A 22,419-nucleotide genomic window follows, 5' to 3' on the forward strand; every position below is an offset into this window, starting at 1 on the left:
AGCAGAGTGTGCGAGAACCTGTGTAGGAGGGGAGAGAGAGAGACTGAGGAGACTCTCCCACCGATATAAGGAAATTTGTCAGAGTTGGTGAGATGTTAATTTTGTGCCTCTGGAATGAGGGGTACCTGTGGCTAGGACTTAGTCGTCTCAGGCACACCGAATCCAATCGTTTGTAGAGACTAGAGAGTCACCTGCCTCTTGTGCTAGGACCCCTAAGTGCTTGTCCCTAGGAACTGGTGAGGAAAGGGAAGAAGTTTCGATGGTTGGGAAGGCCTAGGGATGAAGCTCATGGAAGCATGGCTTTCAAGGCCTTAAGAGGACATGTAAGGGCTATAATCTTCTGAAGAGGTTCCTAAAGATCCCCTCATGAAACTGTTTTGCTAAGATTGAGTAATTAGCAACCCAAATTATCAAATACCCGGTCATGGCCAAGAATAAGAGAAGATGCTTCTTAATGTAAACAAAAGGAAGGCCTTATATAGCATACTTTAAATTGGCATGAATTTTGCAGGAAGAATGAGAGAGAAGTAAACCAAGGTAGGTGACTGAAGGAGATATTTGTTCTATCTATGACTATAGCATCTATGACTGTGAAGCTAGTCCTGAAGCCATGCATGAACCCAACAGATTTTGGACTTGGAAGGTGTGTGTGTGTGTGTGTGTGTGTGTGTGTGTGTGTGTGTGTGTGTGTGTGTGTGTGTGTGTGTAGTGTTTTTGCAAGGAAGGGAATCATAATAACCAGGCTGAGATGAGCATCTAACACAGGAGCCTGACACATTAGGTATCCCTAGAAGTGCTCATAAGGAGGGAAAGCCCTGTGCAACAAAGCTATTTTCATTTCAGGATAAGCTGAGAAAAGGTAGCTCATTGTTCTGAAGGTGGCTAATAGTGGGCTTTATCTTTCTCCTCTGGGAGGCACCTGCAAAAATTTCTTTATAGAGTTCTTCATCTTCCAGGGACAGGAAGGATACTGGTTTGGACAGAGCATCCCAGAGTCCTGAATCTTGACTGGCCCAAGAAGAGACCACAAGACCTAGACAGGTTGGGTTGGGGCTTGTGGCTCCATCAGAGCCCACCCCCCCTTCCATGGACTGGAGAGAAAGCAGAAGACATTAGACACTGAACATGCAGGGCACTGCAACAATGCTGCCTGCACACCTGGATACAGCTGAGCCTGAAGCTGCACCTTAGCTTCTCATTCTCAGGTAGAAGTACATTACCTTTTCTTTTGCTCAGTTTTGTGTTTTCTGTCATTTACAGTTGATATTGTTCTAATCAACACAAAGTGATTACTAATTCTCTGGGTTAGGGATTCTGAGATTTTAATGTGATGACATAAACCGCACAGTGAAGAACAAGAATTACAGTTGATGGTTTGGTAGTAGCCTGGGAAACACGGGGATTCCTCTGTTGGTCCTGCAGCTTTAGGTTTGGCTCTGACAGTCATTGCAGCAGTGAATCAACATCTTACCTGGCAGTTCTGCAATTCCCGGGCCTTCACAGCAGTGCCACCTTGTACTTGTAGGTGGTATCCTTGGTATCCAGGCTGCCCATGAAGACAAATATGTCTGGAGGGTAGTAATGAATTGTTCAGGCAGGTGATACCCCAATAGGGTACTCCCTGCCCTTGGAGGGATCCCAGAGGAAAGAATATCTGGGGTGATTTCTAAGGTGTAAAGATGAATGTGCATAGTAGCAAAATTTCATAAATTCAGCAAACACGTACCCAGTGTTAAGAAAAAGAGTCCACCTTGGTCTTCTAGGCATACCCAATGTAGAGACACAGCCAGAGGCAGACAATCTCTGGCCCCATGCTTGTCGTTCCTGAGGAGCAGAGAAGCTTCTCAGAGGAGGGACCTTTTGAATTGGGCATTTGATGTCAGAGTAGAAGCTGGTCTCATTTCCTTTTTCTCAGAAAAACTGAGGCTCAAGAGATGTAGGTGTCCAGCTTGATACACACAGCTAATTCAGGGCTGGGCTAGGAAGGGGTTGCAGAGCCTGGGAATGTGAGGAGAGATTTTTGTTTTTGGAAGAGGTCATAGCAAGGATGAAAGCAGAAGAGCTTCAATACAAGTTACTTCTAAATTATTCCTCTAAATTATTAATTGCACATATCAAGCATATAGGTCTTATACACATATGCACATTTCATTAGTCCTACTAAGTGATTTCATTTTGTTTTTAGTGAATACAACCCTGTGCGGAGTCTGGCCCTCCCTGGAGTCCAAACCTCCTTAGAGTCCGAGCCCAGGACTTTTGTAGTCTGGGCCTGCTCTCAAATCTGCACCAGTTCTGGTTACAGGCATATTTCTAGCCTGGGCCTCCTTTAAGTCTGCAGCACATAGTCCAAGTCAAAGTCCGTTTCTTGTGCTTACTCTGAGTCCAGGTGTCCTTTGAGTCTGAGTCCAAGCCTGTTCCTAGTCTAGGCTCCTCAGACTCTGTGCCCACTCTGAGTCTATACTGGTTCCAATTCCAGACCTGTTCCTGGGCCTCCTTGTAGTCCAGCCTATGCCCATATCTTTTCTTTTTTTTCTTTTTTTTTGGGGGGGGTCCAGTTGTGGGGGCCTGAACTCTGGGCCTAGGCCCTGTCCCTCAGCTCTTCAGCTCAAGGCTAGCACTCTACTACTTGAGCCACAGCACAACTTCCCACTTTTTTCTTTTTGCTTATTTGGTGCTGAGGAATTGAACCCAGGGCTTCATGTGTGCAAGGCAAGCACTCTACCACTGAGCCACCTTCCCAGCCAGTATGTCCACATCTTTTCTATGCCTGCTCTGAGTCTGAGCTGCTCTGAGTCCTAGCTGCTTGGAGTCCTGGTTGCTTTGTGTCTGGGTCTGCACCTGGCCTGCTTCAACTCTGGACCTGCTCAGGTCTGGGCCATGTTCATTGTCCAGGCCTGCTTCATGTTCTGGCCAATTCCTAGTCTGATTAACTCAGAATCTGCATCTATTATCAGCCTGTTCAGAGTGTTCATGTCCTTAGCAAAGCCTAGGGGTTGGGGAAATTGTATAAGACATTCATTTTCCAGTGTCTAGGTTTTATTCCCATTGTACTAGGCATATGAAAGTATTTTGTCTAGAGTTAAGAACATGAAAATGATACTGTGTTCCATGGCCTCCTTCAAGCTAGGTAGGCACCTTTACACTGAGTCATGTCCCTTACCATCACTGTGTCAGGCCTGACCTGAGATCTGTCTCATTAGAAGCTGGGCGGTGTATCAGAAGGTGAGAGCAGAAAGTGTGCTCTAGATAGCTTTTTCTTTTTGTTCTCAGCCATACTCCAGATCACTCTCAGCATAAAAGAGGCTCCAGGATGCTGAACCCTTGTTCTACAGAGACTTCCTTTGACTTCAGGTGCTGGGAGTTGAGAAAATGCAAAGGGTTCAGAAGCCTGGAATTATGAGTGTAGGATCTGGGTATAAGGCCTAATGTAGTATTATTTGGCTGGACCTCAACAAATCTTGCTTTGGAGAAGATAGTGAGTTAGGGCATAAGGGGATCTGTGGAAAACATTTCTGCCAGGTGCTAGTGGTTCATGTCTGCTTTCCTAGCTACTCAATAGGCTGCTTTCCTAGCTACTCAAGAGGCGAAGCTCTGAAGATTGCAGTTTGAACCCAGTCCAGGTAGAAAAGTCCTTTTTCTTCAATATTCACCAACCATCCCCTTCCTTCCCCCTCTCCCCCCAAAAGGGAAACAAAACCTCCAGAAAAGCACCTAGGCTGAGTTCAAGCCCCAGGACCAACACAAAAAGATTTTTTGTTTTCATCATATAGGTTTGATACACATTTTATTAGGCATTCAAAATTATTTCTATTTCTTTTTGGTAAATTCCAGTGGTATTGTGTCCCATGACCTCTCATAAGCTAGGCAAGCACCTCAGCTCTTAGCCTGGCCATCAAGATTTTGACGCACGTTGTCTTCTTCTGACTGTAGGATAAAATGTGGAGAGTATGGAAGCTTGGTATCTTTAATAGAGGTTCATGGTATATGGCCCAATGTGGGATGGTCTAGAAAGACCCCATCAGAACTTGCTCTCGCAAACTCATATCTTGTCCAGGTCATTCGCCTTTCTCCAAGTCTGCATCAAATTTTCATCTATACTTTCATGTTCATTCTGTGGCCTGGAGAAGGAGGTGAAGGTGTATGTGAGAAAGGACATCCAGTCCCTTCCTGCTTGGTACGTTGGTGCCAACCAGAACAACTTTGGTGACTCTAGGTTCCTACCCAGGCCTCTGAGTCTTCACTGCACTTTAAGCTTGCATTTTGGTCATATTATATTCAGTACTTGTGGGGTTGGGAGCTCAGGATATGTGTGGAAAAAATGTTACTTAATTAATTTGTCAGTTCTGGGGCTGGAATTCAGGGCCTGGGTGCTGTCCCTGAGCTCTTCAGCTCAAGGCACACACTCTACCATCTGAGCCACAGTGCCACATCCAGTTTTCTGGTGGCTAATTGGAGATAAGTGTCCCCTAGACTTTCCTTCCCAGGCTGGCTTTGAACCACAATCCTCAGATTTCAGCATCCTGAGTAGCTAGGATTATAGGCGTGAGACACTGGCACACGGCAGTACCAAGTTTTTTTATATTATTATTATTGTTTTTTGTTTTGCCAACCCTGGGGCTTGAATTCAGGGCCTGGGCACTGTTCCTGAGCCTATTTTTGCTCAAGGCTAGCATTCTACTACTTGAGCCACAGTGCAATTTCTAGCTTTCTTTTGTTTGTTTTGTTTATATGGTATTGGGCAATCGAACCCAGACTTTCATGCATGCTGGGCAAGCATTCTATCACTAAGCCATATTCCCAGCTGCATAGCACGTTTTTAAGTGTGCTTTCAGACATGTTCATCCCATAGCCTGGAGAAGGCAATGAACACATGTGTGAGGAAGGACAGAATATGCATTCTTGCTTGGTAACGGTACCTGTCAGAGCAACTCTGGCCACACTAGGCCCATCCCAGGCCTATATCTTTAGCACCAAGTCTTTACTGAGCTTTCAGCTCTGTCCTGCATAGGATATGGGGACTAGGGGGTGAGGGGATGTGTGACACATGTTTATATTTTCATTATTTCTTACAGACATTTTATCAGTCATTCCGAGGTATTTCAATTTGCTTTGGTGAATTCCAGTGGTATTATGTTCAGGGCTCTCCACAAGTTAGGGCAGCACCTCGACATTACCACTGTAGCCACGCTTCCAGTCCTTTTGCTTTTTCCCATTTTCTTTCCCATTGGTTTGGCTGTGGACTGCTATTCTCCTTCTGTCCATAAATAGGTAAACAGGCATGAACCCCTATACTAACCCCTATTCCCATTTGCAGATTAAAAAATACCTGAGGATTGAAGTTATGCAACTTGTCCACCATTACATAGCTAGGTCTCCATGCAAACATCATTTCAACTTAGGCAGTTATGTCGTCACCTTAGACCTTTCTAGTTTGAAACACGAAACAATGGAAGGTGTAGAAAGAACAGTGGCAACTCAATCCCTTCAACACTGATGAGTTTGTCTTGGAATAACTTGTATAATAGCATAAGTTTTGGGGAGAGGCAGATGGCCAGAATGCTAAAGACTCTTTTGTGTGGTGGTGGTAGTGGTAATGGTGGTAAGGGTAGTGGTGGTGTGTGTATTGAGAAGCAAGCTTGACCCTGCTGAATTTCATCCTCACATAGAATCAGCTCTTCCTCTAGTGTCTGGAACTGCCTTCACCCTAGTATTGCACAGAGACATTGCTGTCCAGGGGCCTGGGGTTAGGAGCCCATCTGCTGTGTTTACATTGGAACAGACCAATAAGAACATCCCTGTATTTTGTGCTAAGGACTTCGTTTCCACCAGAGGACTCTGAACACCATTTACCCTTTTCTGACCCTTTACATCAGGGAAAACCATCTGTTTCTTTCTTTTTTTTTGTCGGTCATGGGGCTTGAACTCTGGGCCTGGGCGCTGTCCCTCAGCTCTTCAGCTCAAGGCGAGCGCTCTACCACTTGATCCACAGCGCCACTTCCAGTTTTCTGGTGGTTTTTATTGGAGATAGGAGTCTCACTGTCTCTCCTGCCTGGGCTGGCTTTGAACCGAGATCCTCAGATCTCAGCCTCCTGAGTAGCTAGGATTACAGGCATGAGCCACCAGTGCCCAGCATCCATCATTTTCTTAAAATAACTAAACAGGTTGTGATGTGCTGAACACCATAGTCCTGGACCTAGGGAGTAAAGAAGATAAGGCAGGGGTTCATGGGACTGATACTTTATTTATTCATGTGTTCATTTTTGATGTGTTTACCTTAGGTCTTGGTGTGTCAACCACATTTGAGTCATACTCCAATCCTCCTGCCAAAACCTTCTGAGTGAAAGGATTACAGTTGTGTGTCCATCTGTTTATCTCAATGAGATCTTTTATGTTGTGGGTTTTAGAACCTTAAATTGGTTATTCGAAGAAATCACCACAAATGCAGAATAGATAAAAATAAAGTTTTCTTTGGATGCCTGTGTATTTGAGCCAAAGTTGGCAGCTATGTAAAAATAGCCTTGGGTCCTGAGAAAGTTGGCATAGTTTTTATACCTTTTAGGCTGTGTGTGTGTGTGTGTGTGTGTGTGTGTGTGTGTGTGTGTGTGTCCTGAGGCTTGAACCAAGGGCCAAGGTCTTTCCCTGAACTTTCTGCTCAAGACTAGTGTTCCACCACTATGATATTGCATTAGGACATTACTTTTTTCAAAAAACATACCAACAATATTATTGACAAATATAATAAACAAACTAGACCTCATTGAAAGAAAGCCTTTTGCCTTCCACCATTCACCCATGCCTATAAGCCTAGCTGGTTTTCTCCTGAGAACTGGAGAATAATTGTTTGAAGCCACTCCTATCCTAAAAACAAGTCCACAGACTCCATCTGTAATAAACTAACCAAAAGACAGAATGGAGGCCTGGCTCAGTTGTTTGCCAGCCATGAGCAACCAAGCTAATCCTAAGGAATGTGAGTTCATGCCCTGAATTCAAGAACTGGCAAAATAGAAGACACTCAGGCAGTCATATAGGTAGAAGATAGATAGATAGACAAATAGATACATAGATAGATAAATATATATATAGAGAGAGATACATACATACATCACATTTTTGTTTTGTAAGTGGTATCTACAATATAAAATAGAGCTCATAATAGTGGATAAAAATTTAAATTATGAATTTGATGTGAACTTATATCCACTGAATACAGACAATTCTTATGACTTATAAAATGCCTCTTTTCCCCTTCAAGTACTGGTTTTTGACATCAGAGCCTTGCTCTTTCTTACCTTGCTTTCTCAGCTGACCCAGCTATGACAGAAACACATACACAAGCTAGATTTTGCCTATTATTTTAAAGACTGTGTTTCCAATAATATTTTCTGTCTGGATTTGAAACTTGTTTCTGCAGAACTTCAGCCTCCTAAGTAGCTAGAATTGAGCCATTGCTGCTAGATTAAATAATTCAATTTTTATTACCAAACATTAGCCACAAAAGGATTTCACTGTCAAATTTCCACACATATATAAAATATATCCCAATCAACATCAGCTCCTCTATAATTCTTCTCCCATGAGATTCAATTCCCTACCTTTCCCACTTGTGCCCACCTTCACATCTGAGCCTGTTTTTCTTTCCTGGCATTTCTGTGTATGTATGAACTGCACCAAGGAGTTTCACTACGTTTTTTTTGTTGTTGTTTGTTTGTTTTTGTTTTTGGTTCGTTGTAGGGCTTGAACTCTGGGCCTGGGCACTGTCTGTCCCTATGCTCTTCAGCTCATGGCAAGTGCTCTACTGCTTAAGTCACAGTGCCACTTCCGGTTTTCTAGTCGTTTATTGGAGATAAGCGTCTGACGGATGTTCCTGCCTGGAACAAACTATTTGAAGAAGTATTTGGGCTGGCTTTGAACCGTGATCCTCAGATCTGAGCCTCCTGAGTAGCTAGGGTTACAGGCGTGAGCCACCTGCACCCAGCAAGGAGTTTCACTATAGTGATTCAGAAATACATATATTTTGATAGAAAAATCCTCTCTGCTGTTTTCTTTTCCTCTAAAGAGCCACAATCTACTATTGGTCAACTCTGTCATTGAGGTTCTTTATGTCCTGCTTATACATAGTTGTCCTGTACTTTGAAATTATTTGCCTTTGATTTTTCTGCCTACCATTCTGTCTACCATTATCTGAGCCTCCTCTACAGTCCCACCTTTTTAATATATATACACATTTATGAGAATATTTTTGTGGAAATATCACTTAAGCCACAGCACCACTTCTTTCTTTGTCTGAGTAGTTTGTTGGAGTCACAAGGAACTTTTTCCTGGGCTGGCCTGGGATTAAAATCCTCATACTCTCAGCCTCCCATGTACCTGAGATGACAGATGTGTACCACCACACATAGCAGGTGAATGAGAAGGAGCTTTGTGTAGGTATAACTAGACTGGTCTTGAACTAATGTCAACTTGCCAAGTAGATAGCTTTACAGGCATATGTCTTCAAAACCTTGATGTGTTCTGCTTAAATTTGAAGTAGTGATTGTACATACTTAGGGTGTATAGTGATAATACAGTCCTTGAGTATATAATAATCAGTTCAATATAATTAGCACCTTCAGGGCTGGGAAAGTGGCTCAGTGGTAGAGTGCTTGCCTTGCATGCATGAGGCCTCGGGTTCAATTCTTCAGCACCTCATAAGCAGAAAAAAAGTTGGAAGTGGAGCCATGACTCAAGTGGTATAGTGCTAGCCTTGAACTGAAGAACTGAGGGACAGGCCCAGGTCAAGAGTTCAGGCTCTGTGACCACCACAACCACCAACAAAAAATAGTACTGCAGGGATAGCACTTTCATCTCTTAAAACTTTGATTACCAATGTAATTTGGTAACATCATGACTCTACTTGTTATTTTGGAATATACCATAAACATCCATAAATTGATAATGTTCACTAAAGGATTGGAAGTGGATAGGGATAGAGACATGTTAGATTACAGGTAGTAGATATATCTTTATTTATTGCTGCTTTGTAAAGCATTACCATATATCCACCATGACAATACCAGAGAATAATTTTCCTGCAGTATACAATTTTCCTTTTCTTATTCTGCCATCCACTATCCCCTATAAATACGAATGTTTTTCTTTTTAATTATTTTCAGAATTAAATTATTATAAGATGGATTTTTTTTGAAATTACCTCATTTTGCTTAGTTTTGTGATGGTAGATATTGAGACCAGGGCATCATGTAAGTTATGCTAGTATACTATACCCCTAATTTATCCTCATTCCATCATATTCCATCATGTAGTGATTTAGAGTTGCTGGATATAGTGTTTTGTGAAGCTGGACTGAAACTTGAAACCTTCGTGATCTCTCAGCAGATTCTGGTGGCTCTTACCTATAATCCCAGCTACACAGGACATTGAAAACTGAAGATTCAGTTCCAATCCAGACTGGGAAAGAAACTCTGTGAGTCTCTCATCTCCAATTAATTACAATAAGATGGAAGTGGAGTTGTGGCTCACGTAGTAGAGCACTAGTTTTGAGCAGAAGATACTCAAGGTAACCGTGAGCACAAGCCTAAAACATTCATGTGTGTGTGAGCATGCACACACACACACACACACACACACACACACACACACACATGCTCTCTCTCTCTCTCTCTCTAAAGCAACATTGTATCTTACATTCACATCCAGAGATTGGACAACAGCTCGGCAATTTGTGAAATTCATTTTTGTATTTCTTGAAGGAAAAGGATAGATCATGGCACACAGAAGCCAAGACTTCAGAGGCAAGTACTGTATAAACAAATAGCTTGTAAAAAAAACCCAAATAGCAGTTTTCTATCTAGCTTTATATATAACATTCCTTAAATGCTGTAGTATTCTTAAAATAATAGTCATTATAACAATAAAAACAAATGCAGCACCTTTTCCCTTCTCCCCTTCCCTACTTCATAAAATATTTGACAACAGAATAAAAAAAGTCTTTTATCTTACAAGAATGGACACCTGTAAAAATATCTATGAGTGTAATGTTTGTTTACCAATACTTCTTTGATCTTCCCACCTCTAGGTACTTGCATATTTTGCTGATGACTCCCCTTAAGGGCAAACAGAAGATTAGGATACAGAAACAAAATAATGTCCTAAGATATAGATGTAAAAAAACATGTGCAGGAAGCACATAGCAGGCTGAGAGTTCCCTGAGAAGTAAAATGATTTGTGCCGGGTGATAGGAATAGTGACTAATAAGGCATGGATCTGACCTAGGAATGGCTCCTTGAAGCTGAGACCATGCCAGTACCTAGGGGATTCGACAAACAAGGTATGCTGTTTACTATGTCCATATGTGTAAATTGTGATGTGGAAGTGGTGATTTCAGACTCCATTGTTTTGGGGAAGGTCTTACGTGAGCAAGCAGCTTAGATTATTGGAACCTGAGAGGTGACCTTGCCTCCCTCACAGTGGATTAGAACATGGAACTGTGATAGCAAACTGTGAAAGTTTGCTCAAGTGAGCTCACTTGGCCTGTGGCTCTGGAACAAGAAAGATGTTCTTATTCTGTGTTCAAAAGTCAGGAGACTTGGGGCTGGGAAGGTGGCTCAGTGGTAGAGTGCTTGCCTTGCATGCGTGAGGCCCTGGGTTCAATTCTTCAGCACCACATAAGCAAAAAGAAAAAAGCTGTAAGTGGTGCTGTGGCTCAAATGGTAGAGCACTAGCCTTGAGCAGAAGAGCTGAGGGACAGCGCCCAGGCCCAGAGTTCAGGGCCCACGACGGCCTGCCCCTCCCTCCCCAAAAAAGTCAGGAGACTCGAGTCTCAGGCAAGAGAGGTGTGAGTGCGTCACTCAAAGCTGCAGACATTGGATCAGTGCCAAGAACCCAAATCTAGTTTCTCAGGCCTTTGTCCAAGTAGAAACCAAGAGAAATACAGAGCAACTCAGGCGAGGTGTAATCATGATAGGAAATCTATTTGATTTCCTCCTACTCAGACTAGAACCGTCTTCCTGTGTGCTTTTAAGTGTCTATATTGAAATAATTCTTTCTATGTAGTTTTCAATCCAGTCTATTACAGTTACTCAATTTGTGGGTTTTTTTTTTTTTTTTTTTTGGGTCCGGTCGTGGGGCCTGAACTCTGGGCCTGGGTGCTGTCCCTCAGCTCTTCAGCTCAAGGCTAGCGCTCTACCACTTGAGCCACAGCGCCACTTCTGGCTTTTTTCTTTTTGCTTATGTGGTGCTGAGGAATCGAACCCAGGGCCTCGAGCATGCAAGGCAAGAGCTCTACCACTGAGCCACCTTCCCAGCCCCCAGTTACTCAATTTGAAGTGTGCTCCCTATTCCATGTTTGAAAGATCCATTCTTTTTACCACCATAGTGTGAAAAGGAGTCGGTTCCAACCTGGGATATACCCTGTAAAGTATGGAGCTTGGAGGCAGGCCTGGAGATGCTTGTGATGAACCTAGTCCCTCTCCACCAGAAAGGAGATCTCTTCTTTATTCAAAACTTCCTATACAACTATAGACTGTGGGAAAATGGAGCAAGTGCTGACTATTATGTTTAAAAAGTGAGTGCTCCTCTTTCAATCCAGGGCTGCTCAGCCAGCCCTCATGGATGAGTCTTGGGAGTACTGGCTCCAATCTGAGACTTTGTTTCACTGGGGTCTTCTCACAAAAGCTTGGCATAAGACAAAGAAGAACACACCATGGCTAATTTCTTAGGACTGGCCAGCCAGGACATTTCATTTCCCTCAGAAGCTACTGGAGCTTTAGAAATCTGTTTACTGACAAACCAGGATTACAGGCATGAGCCAGTAGCTCTCACCTAGCTGAGGCTCCAGGAAATCACATTTACCATTTGTAAATAAGTTTTCAGTAGTAATCCTGGAGGCCTGTGAAATAATGTATTCAGAGAAAGGGCTAGGGTGTTCCTAGGGTGCCAAGACTTTGTGAGAAGTGATCGAAACTAGGCCCCTAGGGATGGGCTTTTCAGGATGGTGATTGGCCAGGAGCCCTTAGTACAACCCAGCTAGACAAATGTCCTTTTACGGATATTCTCTGCCAGGTAATGCCTGTTCTTTTTTGAAAATATTCAGGCATCGGCTCTGATTAGAAACACCCTACCTTCTCACCACTGTTCAGTCCAAACTCAAGTTCAATAGCTTTCTTCATTAAAACCTCATGGCAGTTTAATTACACCTGAACTTATAGACAAGGATCCTTTACCTATTTCCATTCTCAGGTTTCGATCACCATAGAGCAGCTTTCCCTGAATTTGAAATAAAGAACCCTCAGTGACGTCACCAATGGTGATGATGGAGATCTGGAGTCATCACTGAACTCCAGAAAGAATGTGAATGTAGAGCAGATAAGGCTATTTGCAGAAAAGACCAAGCAGATTTTGAGTCCTGTGGATGTCTCACTTGTTCTGAACCCTACACATGACGCAGATGAACCTGCAGATACTCCAGTGGAAGAAGATCCAGAATTTATTCACTTGACTTTCACAGTCTGCCTAGATCAGCTCCAGGTGAGTCAAATCAGGACATGTCTTGGCATGCAGGATAAACCAGCACTTGTGGGGTTTGAGGAAAATTTCCCCAGTCTGTGTTCAGAAGCACCAATAAGTGATGTCTGAAAGCTTAATTCAGTTGAGGAAAGGGAGTCTGTCCTCACAGAATAACTGCTGCAGGAAAACGAATCTCCAATGGAGAAATTAGAATATGTCCCTCCCTCAACTCAGGAAGAAAAACCTTCCTGTAATGAGGTGGTAGATTCCTTTGACTACCCTGACCTAGCATTTCTGCTTATAGGCAACTTATAGGAAGATCTAGTGTTATAGGTTCCTTCTCCCCTCCCTGGGAAAATATCTATTTTACTTTTTGTCATGATTGATATAAAATGTTTATTTTATTTACTCTTCTAACTCTATTAAAATGTCAATATTTATGTTGTACAATTCTTGAATCTTATATACTGTGGATTTTTTTCTTCCTATAATCTGATGACCCAGGCACATGGGTCCTGAGTGGGTTGAAACCACCTGTAGCTGTACAAGAGAATCTACTGAATATAGAGGCAACTATTAAATGCATAGGCAGTGGCAAAAATCCAGGCCATGTCTCTATATGGTGATAGGGTCCCTACACTAGCTCTAGGACATAGCAGACCAGACATCCTAGAAAGGTGTTCCTCCTTGATCCTCAAGCTCATAATCTGTCAATTGGGACAAATGCCAGAGTAAATGTAGTGGTACATGGGACTCTCTTCCAACAGTGAATTCAAGTATCAATACGCATCCATTGTGCTTCATGCAAACATCTAAGAAAATTTCACCCTAAAGAACATCAAAAACCTAGTTTAGGGAGAAAATATTTAACAAGATACATAGGATCCCACAATTCAATGAAAATGAATACACATCAAGAAACCTGTGGGACACAGCAAAAGCATTCCTGAGGGGGCAAATTTATTCCCCTCAGTGTCCACATGAAGAAAATAGATGGACTAAGTAAATAATCCCATGTTGTAAACTTCTAGAAAAACATGAAAAAAGTGGAACCTAAAGTTACTAGACGGAACCAGATTACCAAATTAAGAGCTGAAATTAACGAGATAGAGATTAAGAAAATTATAAATAAAATTAATAAAACAAAAAGCTGTTTTTTTTGAAAAAAATACATAAAATTGATGGACCTTTGGCAAGATTAATTAAGAGAGGAAACCCAAATTAACAAGATCAGGGATGCCACGGGAAAAATCACAACAAATACCCAAGACATCCAAGCAATTCTAAAGAACTATATCCAGAATCCATACTCTCTAAAGAAAGAAAACCTATCAGAAATGGATGCATTTTTATGTGATATAGATAGATAGATAGATAGATAGATAGATAGATAGATAGATAGATAGATAGATAGATAGATAGATAGATAGATAGATAGATAGATAGATAGGTAGGTAGATAGATAGATAGATAGATAGATAGATAGATAGATAGATAGATAGATAGATAGATAGATAGATAGATAGATAGATAGATATAGATATAGATGGAATTCTATGTCTCCATCAGAAAGAATGACATCACCCCATTTGTTAGGAAATGCAAAGACTTGGAAAAACTTATATTAATTGAATTAAGCCAGGCCAAAGAAACATAGGTCCTATGGTTTCCCTTATTTGCAATAACTAGTATATGTCTGGGACAAGCAGAAAAGGTCAAAAGCTATGTACATATGACCAGATAAGATGATTTAAGTGAGGGGTCGGGGGGGGTGGGGGGAGGATGGGAAGGGATGGGAAGGGGAAACAAAGGAGGAGGCTACAATGCTTGATAAGAAACGTACTCATTATCTTGCCCATGTAATTGTAACCCATCTGTACAGTATTTTCACAATAAAAAATTAAAAAAAAAGAAATGGATGCATTTTTAGAGAAATACAAGTTACCCAAACTGAGCAAAGAACCAATCAATTAAAAAAGCCAATATCTTACCATGAGATAAAGGAAGCAATCAGAAGTTTTCCAACAAGGAAAAGCCCAGGACAAGATGCATTCACTACGGAATTCTGTAAGACTTTTAAAGAGGAACTAAAACCCATACTCCTCAACCTCTTCCATGAAATAGAAAAAGAGGGAGCTATCCAAAACTCATTCTACGATGCCAATATCACACTCATCCCCAACCCAAGCAAAGACCCAACAACAACAGAAACAACAAAAAACTACAGACCAATCTTCTTGATGAACACAGACACAAAGATCATTAACAAAATTCTATCCAACAGAATCCAGAAAAATATAAAAAAACATACATCATGGCCAAGTAGGCTTCATCTCAGAGATGCATGGATGGTTTAACCTACATAATTTAATAAATGTAATCCATTATACCAACAGACCCAAGGTCAAGAGCCACATGATTATCTCCATTGATGCAGAAAAAAAGCTTTTGATAAGAGACAATATTCATGTTAAAAGCTCTGGGAAAAATAGGAATAGAAGGAACATTCCTTAAAACAATAAAAGCCATATACGACAGACCAACAGCCAATATTATACTTAATGGGAAAAACAACCAATTCTCCTAAAATCAGGAACAAGGCAAGGATTCCCACTTTCTCCACTCTTCTTCAATATACTTCTGGAAACCTTAACCAGAGCAATAAGGCAAGAAAAAGACATTAAAGGGATCCGCATAGGGAAGGAAGAAGTTAAATTATCTCTTTGGGCAGATGACAGGATACTATACCTCCATGATCCCAAAAACTTCACACTCAAGCTCTTACAACTTATAAACTAATTCAGCAAAGTAGCAGGATACAAAATCAACCCACAAAAATCAGTTGCCTTTCTGTACACAAACAATGTAGAAGCAGGAAGGGAAATCAAGGAAACAGCCTCATTCACAATACTCCCCCCCCCCAAATAAAATATTTAGGAATTAGTCTAACCAAAGATGCAAAAGAACTATTTAATGAAAACTGTAAAAACTTAAAGAAAGAAATTATAGAGGACACCAGAAAGTGGAAAGACCTTCCATGTTCTTGGGGAGGCAGACTTAATGTAGTGAAAAATGCCAAAATTAATATACAAATTTAATGCAATTCCTATTAAAATTCCAATGATGTACATTGCTGAAATACAGAAAACAGTCCAAAAATTCATATGGAACATCAAAAGAACTAGTATAGCCAAAATAATTCTAGACAAAAAAGACAACATGCGAGGGATCTCGATGCCAGACTTCAAACTGTACTATAGAGCCATAATGACAAAGACAGCATGGTACTTTCACAAAAACAGACCCCCGAGGGGCTGGGAAGGTGGCTCAGTGGTAGAGCACTTGCCTTGCATGCCTGAGTGTTGGGTCTTCGTCCGTCCCACAAAAGACGGACGGGGTCCGAGGAAAGGTAAGTGCGGCGCTCGCCCGTTCCCTAGCCTCCCTCAGCCCAGGAGACAATCAGACACAGCGGGGAGCCAAATCCAGCCGGTAGAAAAACTCATTTATTAACAGAGAGCAGCCCCTTTTAAAGACAACAAGGGTGGGTGGCATGGTAAGGGAGGAAGAGGAACCAATCACTGTCAAGGTCACACCCTATCATTCACCTGAGCCTTCACGGGCTGGTTAGGCACTGATCAGAAGATCAATTGGGGTCTGCCCACTCAACCCCCTCCCAGAGCCATCTTGGCTGGCCATGTGCTCTACAGTAAATTAGGCACTGCCCACTCAGCCCCCTCCCAGCGCCATATTTGCTGCCCATGTGCTCCACACCTGAGGCCCTGGGTTCGATTCCTCAGCACCACATAAGCAAAAAGAAAAAAGCCAGAAATGGCGTTATGGCTCAAGTGGTAGAGAGCTAGCCTTGAGCTGGAGAGCTGAGGGACAGCACCCAGGCCCAGAGTTCAGGCCCCACGACTGGACCCCCCCAAAAAAAACCAGACCCCCGAAGACCAAGGGAATAGAATAGAAGATCCAGAAATAAAACTACATGCCTATAGTCAGCTAATATTTGACAAAGGAGCCAAAGACATACAGTGGAAGAAGCACAGCCTCTTCAACTACTGGTGCTGGTGCTGGGAAAACTGGGCGGCCACATGCAAAAAAATAAAAGTGGACTCCAGCCTGTCACCATGCACTAACATCAACTCAAAATGGATTAACATCAATCCTTAATCCCTGAAACCACTGCAGGACAGAGTAGGAGAGACACTTGAACTTATAGGCACAGGCAGGAACTTCCTGAACAGAGTTCCAGGGTCACAACAAATTGAGAAAGACTCAACAAATGGGACTACCTTGAAATAAAAAAGCTTCTGCACAGCTAAAGCTATAGCAACCGAACTAGAAACAAAACCAACTAACGGGAAAAAATATTTAGCAGCAATATATCAGACAAGGAGATAATATCCAGTATGTACAGGGAACTCAAGAAACTAATCCCTCCCAAACCCAACAAATCAATTACTAAATGTACAAGGGAAGTAAAGAGAGACTTCTCAGAAGTAGATATAAAAAATGGCAAAGAAACACATGAGGAAATGTTCACCATCCCTGGTTATAAAGGAAATGCAAATAAAGACAACCTTGAGATACCACCTTACCCCAGTCAGAATGGCCCACATCCTAAAGTCAGCCAACGACAAATGCTGGAGGGGATGCAGAGAAGGAGGAACCCTATTGCACTGCTGGTGGGAATGTACACTTATACAAACCACTTTGGAAAGCAGTTTGGAGGGTCTCAGAAAGCTAAATATTGACCTCTCCTATGAGCCAGCCATACTACTCCTAGGCATCTATCCTGAACAACAGGAACCATGATACAAGGACACGTGCACCTCCATGTTTATTGCAGCACTGTTCACAATAGCCAGGATATGGAAACAACCCAGATGCTCTCACTACAGATGAATGGATCAAAAAATTGTATTTATATACAATGGACTATTATGCTGCCATTAGAAAGAACAAAATAATGGCATTCACAGGGAAATGGATAGAACTAGAAGAAATCATGTTGAGTGAGGTAAACCAAGAAGAAAGAGACAAATGGCACATGGTCTCCCTGATAAGTGGATGTTAAATCCAGAACATAAGGTAATACAACAAAGTAAACAAGACGAGAAACAAAAGACTCCCACTCATCTAGTCCAATCATTACTAAATGACCCCATGCCGCTGACCACATATGGTATATATGTGCACATCAGAGGGAAACTAGGAGGAGGACACAGAACTAGAGGGAAACGGGAAAACATACAACAGTGAGACCCATCAGCTGCACTGGACATTGATCAAAACAAACCAAGCAACTTAAAGGCAGCGTTGGGAGGGAGGAAATGAGTGGGAAAGAGAGAACAGCTGACACTCTGCAAGAAGAAAGTAATGTAAATATCACTCAATATGGAAGAAATAACTGTATAGTCAAAGCCCATAGAACTCATAAACTTTATGGACCATGATAGGCAATTTGCCCCATGAGTGTTAGAATGTGTTTGTAACTTTAACTAAGCATCACTATCCCCAAATACTTTGAAATTTGTGAAATTATGCAATCAATCACAATAAAAATTTTGGAAAAAAGTACAGAAGAAATATGAACACTGACATAAAATACATCATAATTAGGAGAAAGAAGACTTGCATAAATGGAAAATGACTTGCCAGGTGTCATGGACCATCTCACTACCTCTAGCTTCTAAAGTGGCATATTCTAAAGATGGAGGTTCAAAGCAGCACCTGCAGACAAATCTTAAAGACCCTTATTCAATGAATCAGTAAAAGTCATGAACTAGAGGTGTAGCTAAAGTTCTATGTACAAGCGTTGAACAAAAAAATAAGCAAGAGAGCAAGGTCCTGAGTTCAAACTCCATTGGTGGCATGAAAGATAAATATATCAAAGAAACAAAATTTTGACAATGGCAATTTTAAACTAAGGAAAAACATATACAGGAAAAAGGAAAAGTACATGTCAATACTGTCCTTGAACAGTTTTTTCTCATGTTCATAGCTCCAATTTTGGATATTTGTTGTTGTTGTTTTTTTTTTTTTTGGAAATAATTTTTGGAAAGGTTTTTCTTCCTCAGGTTGGTTTTGAATTACCGTCCTCAGATCTCTTCTTTCTGAGTAGCAAAGATCACAGATGTGAGTCATCCTCCCCTACTTAACTTCCTCTTGTTTTTGCAGTATCCAATTTGTTTGTTTAGGATTTCTTATAGTCCCGTACACATTTTAGAATGAATTTTGCAATTAATTTAAACCTAGGTCACAATCTTGTAAGGGGGCATTTTGAATGCAAAGGCAATTTGAAAAGTACTGCTCTTTTAGAATTTTTTTTTTTTTGGTCCAGTCTTGGGGCCTGAATTCTGGGCCTGGGCGCTGTCCCTCAGCTCTTCAGCTAAAGGCTAGTGCGCTACCACTTGAGCCATAGCGCCACTTCCGGCTTTTTCTTTTTGCTTTTGTGGTGCTGAGGAATCGAACCCAGGGCCACAGGCATGCAACCCAAGCGCTCTACCACTGAGCCAACTTCCCAGCCCTCTTTTAGAAATATTAAGTCCTAGCTGGGCACTGGTGACTCAAAATTGTTATCCTAGCTTCTAGGAGGCTGAGATCTGAGGATCATAGTTCAAAGCCAGCCTGAGCAAGAAAGTCTGTGATATTCTTACTCTAATTAACCACCCCCTTAACCAGATGTATAGCTGTTGCTTAAAGAAGTAGAGTGCTAGTCTTGAGCAAAAAAGTTCTGGGACGTTGCCCAGGCCATGACTAAAGCTCCACAACTGATAAAAAGTAAAATAAAGTACAATATTGAGTCCTTTAGTTATAGGACAGGGTTATTTTTTTCCATTTCAGTGGATCTACTTGACTATAAAGGCCTTTTTCCATTTCCAAATCACTCATCTTTTTATTGTTGATGTTCTGTGGTGGTCTTGGTGCTTGAATTCAGGATAGGAGCTATCCTTGAGCTTCATTTAACATGAAGCTAGTACTGTACCACTTGAGATACAGGTCACTTCCAGGATTTTTGGTGATTAATTAGATCTAGGATGTGGTGCAGGAGGAAGGGGAGTAGAAGGAATGGATTGGGGGTGTCCCTCCTTACCCTGGTGCTTTAGTCATATGAGATGGAAAGTTTGCTGAAAATGGGCAGGTCTCCTGAATTGTCCAAGATGGGGGAATCTGACCCAGCATGGCTCCTGCTGCACTGCACAGGTAGCCTTGACCCAAGAGAGAATCCTGAGGGGTGGCATGAGAATCAAACATGTGAGAGAACTCAGACATGGATCAGAATAGGAAGGTGGTGGGGTAGACATGAAAGGCAGCCCCATGAAAGAGGTAAAGAACAAATACCTGGCTCTAGAAGGTGAAGGGGTTATTGGTGCCATCAGGAAGGTTGGATGAGCCCAGGAGGTCATCGGCAATCAGGATGGGTGTTGGGATGATGGACGTGGGGCTATCTAGCAATCCAGTGGTGGCAGCAGTCTCATTGGCACTGGAAAATCCAGCAAAGCTAAAGCTATTCTGGAGATAGGGAAGGTCTGCAGAAAGGTCCTGGCCAGGGCTCTGCGTTCCTTGGTTTTGTGGATGAAGTGGCAGCAGAGCTCATAGAGGCAAAGGTTGGTGACATGGAAGGTGCAACCCAGCTAGATCTTGCCCTTGGGATGGCAGGCTAGACTGTGGAGCTTGTGGATGCTGTGCATGAAGTGACACTTGTCTCTATAGGTGTTTTCTTCAAATTGGAGGAACAGCTAGGTCTTATAGCGCCTGGAGTTGACCTGCCCCTTTTGGTCTGCTTCTGATTGGGCAGCAGCTGCTCAGCACCTGTGAGAAAGAGCAGTCTCTGAAGCTGCTGTCCCTAGAGTACAAGACTGGGACTGGCTCACCCTTCAGGTTGCTGATGACCTAGCTCTGGTGGAACTTGGTGCTGGGCAGGGTGTTGGCCAAGTGCCTCCAAGGGAAACACCTCAGCAGCAGGAGAGACCACTGCCTTCCTGTCCAGCAAGCAGCCCCTTCTCTGGGAGCTCTGTCATTGAGCATCTTGTCAACCAAACCTTGCATAAAGCTTCTCTCAAGTTGAAAATGGTGGCAGATACGAGTGGGGTAGTCATTGTGGACACTGACAGAGGCCCAAAGGTGCAGATTTGGTGTCATGAAGGTCCTGATGTGGGGAAGGTGCTTACTCTCCCACTTAGGTCAGGAGTTCCACATGTCTAATCCCAGGGCCCCTCACCTTTCTCACTCTGCCCTCATAGAACTTTAAGTGGAATTTTTTGTTTTCTTTTTAGATTATAAAATGTCAGTGCATCAAATACAAGGGATTGCTGCATATTAACTGGGTTGCATGTAGTCAGGTTTTTTGTTTGCTTTTTGTCAGTCGTGGGGCTTGAACTCTGGACTTGGGCACTATCCCGTGCTCTTCAGCTCAAGGCGAACATTCTACTGCTTGAGCCACAGCACCACTTCCGGTTTTCTAGTGGTTAATTTGAGATAAGAGTCTCACTGACTTTTCTGCCGGGCTGGCTTTGAACTGTGATCCTTAGATCTCAGCCTCCTGAGTAGCTAGGATTAGAGGCGTGAGCCACTAGCACCCAGCAAGTAGTCAGTTTTTCATCAGAACAAATACCTGAGAAAAGTATCTTCTGAAGTGAGATTATGTGTGTGGAAGGTAGGAAAAAAAATGAGAAAAACTGGAAATGTTGGCAGATGCTGTAATTTGGGCTTTTGGGGAACAGTGCAAGGATATTATACATTCAATGGCACTTTGAATCAAGGTAGTAAGACCCCCTCAAAAATATTAAATAAAAAAGGGATAGAGGCACAGTTCAAATGTTAGAGCATTGCCTAGTGTGTGTCTGGCCTGGAGTTCACTCCCTAGCCCCAGAGATTTGACTTGGAAGGGGCTAATCTGAGTGTTACATGTAATCAATAGCAGGTTCTCTAGCACTGGTCTTTTGATTAAATTGAATTAATGTGTGTGTGTGTGTGTGTGTGTGTGTGTGTGTGTGTGTGTGTGTGTGTAGGTGGTATGGCGTAAGAGATAGCAACTGAGTTTCAATCTTCTCAAGGTGAATATCTAGTTTTCCCAGCACCATTTTCAGAGCCATTTTTTTCTCTGGTAAAAATGAAACAGTATTGATTCAGTTCACTCTAGAAAGATAGAAGGTAGACAGGGACACAAAAGAAATGTTTTGGTCCAGTATTCTGTTTAAATACAGGGCTCAAGCTTTTTGTTTTAGCTTTTAGTTTTGTGGCGGGCACTCTGCCACTTGAGCAACACTTTCACTCCCAGCTTTTTCCTGGTGAATTGATGAGAAGTGTCTCTTGAGTAAGTAGTATTATGGTCCTGAGCTTCTGGTACTGAGCTACAAAAGAAAACAAATTTAAATTTTCTAATAGGTTTATTTTTACAGCATAGTTATGGTATAATACAGGTATATCCATATATCTCATACATATTGTGGATTGTTTTCTTTTGCTTTTGTTTTGTTCCAAGGGCTTGAACTCAGGGTCTAGGTGCTCTCCCTGAGCTTTTTTGGTCAAGACTGTTGCTCTACCACACTTTGATCCACACTTTGGATCCACACTTTGTGTTCACACATGGATCAAAGAGAAGGGTTACAAAAATATCTTCTTGTCTTTCTGGCATCTTCTTGAAGGTTTTGGAGAAGAGAAGACCTTTCACAAATGGGGCTATTGGGTATTTGACTTATTGTGAGATGTCTGCTTATCAAATTAAGACATTGTTCAAAGAGCACATTTGAACCAGTCTGTGTTTACATATACAGCATCCAGAAATAATGAAAAACAAAACCAATCAAAAAAGAGAATAATCACTCATTTTCCTGAGTATGAAAACCCAGGAAAATGTTTCTATGCCCTATGAACTTTGACCCCACATGCTATAGCAGGATTATTTTG

General features: G+C 42.1%; 1 pseudogene; it reads right to left on the reverse strand.

The window, feature by feature from the left end:
* Positions 1-19,612: 19,612 nt before the first annotated feature.
* On the reverse strand, positions 19,613-20,609 carry LOC122098118 (annotated as a pseudogene).
* Positions 20,610-22,419: the final 1,810 nt, after the last annotated feature.

This window comes from Dipodomys spectabilis, unplaced genomic scaffold, assembly GCF_019054845.1.
Source record: "Dipodomys spectabilis isolate Male_0828 unplaced genomic scaffold, ASM1905484v1 ptg000460l, whole genome shotgun sequence".
NCBI classification, from domain to species: Eukaryota; Metazoa; Chordata; class Mammalia; order Rodentia; family Heteromyidae; genus Dipodomys; species Dipodomys spectabilis.